Source organism: Penaeus monodon, chromosome 29 (genome assembly GCF_015228065.2).
Source record: "Penaeus monodon isolate SGIC_2016 chromosome 29, NSTDA_Pmon_1, whole genome shotgun sequence".
In the NCBI taxonomy this organism is placed as follows: domain Eukaryota; kingdom Metazoa; phylum Arthropoda; class Malacostraca; order Decapoda; family Penaeidae; genus Penaeus; species Penaeus monodon.
In genome coordinates this window covers 37,387,192-37,387,837 of record NC_051414.1, presented here as the reverse complement: position 1 = coordinate 37,387,837, position 646 = coordinate 37,387,192, and the positions used below count along the sequence as shown (strand labels likewise).

General features: G+C 28.6%; 1 protein-coding gene across 1 annotated transcript in view; it reads left to right on the top strand.

Annotated features, from left to right (window-relative positions):
• Nucleotides 1-428: 428 nt before the first annotated feature.
• LOC119592226 (acyl-coenzyme A thioesterase 1-like) overlaps nt 429-646 on the top strand; it is a gene marked incomplete in the record, with an annotated part of 37,922 nt that continues 37,704 nt past the window's right edge. The window contains 1 exon segment of the mRNA XM_037941060.1: nt 429-461.

Here is a 646-nt window from a genome sequence, read left to right as displayed (position 1 = left end):
TCAATATGCAATTTTATTTGTTAAAGAAAGGGAGGCTTATGCAATCCTTTCTTTTGTCCATCATTTTTGGATATGAATTTAATCAATATAATTTTCTTTGAAAAAAAATAAGGAATGGCTGGCGTAATCCTTATTTTGGATATGAATTTAATCAATATAATTTTTATTTGTTAAATTAAGGGACGGCTGATGTAATCCTTTCTTTTTTATTCGCTATTTTGGACTCTATTTACATGCAAGCAGTTTTACCAGATCACCCAAAGAGAAATATCCTATAATGATAACCTACACAGAGCGGAAATTAAAGATTTGAGAACGGAAATAAACATTTCTTATTCAAATTAAGGGAAAAAGTGTGTTTAACAAACTATGATTCTCTTAAAGATAAGTTATTAATGGAGATTAAATATATTCAAGAGATTGAAGTTATTTGGTAACAGTGCGAGTCAGTCCCATAACAGGTATTATCTGTGAAAAAATTACACTTTCTTTTTTCGTTTTTTTGATAAGAAATCGGTTCTATGTTTTATCTCATCTTATCTCTTTATGAAGACCCACGTGATCCATATATTTCACTTTAAGTAAAAGTTAAATGAATTTTTAGTAGTTAAAGAAAGTTGCATGAAAACGGTACGTGGTTTTGTAC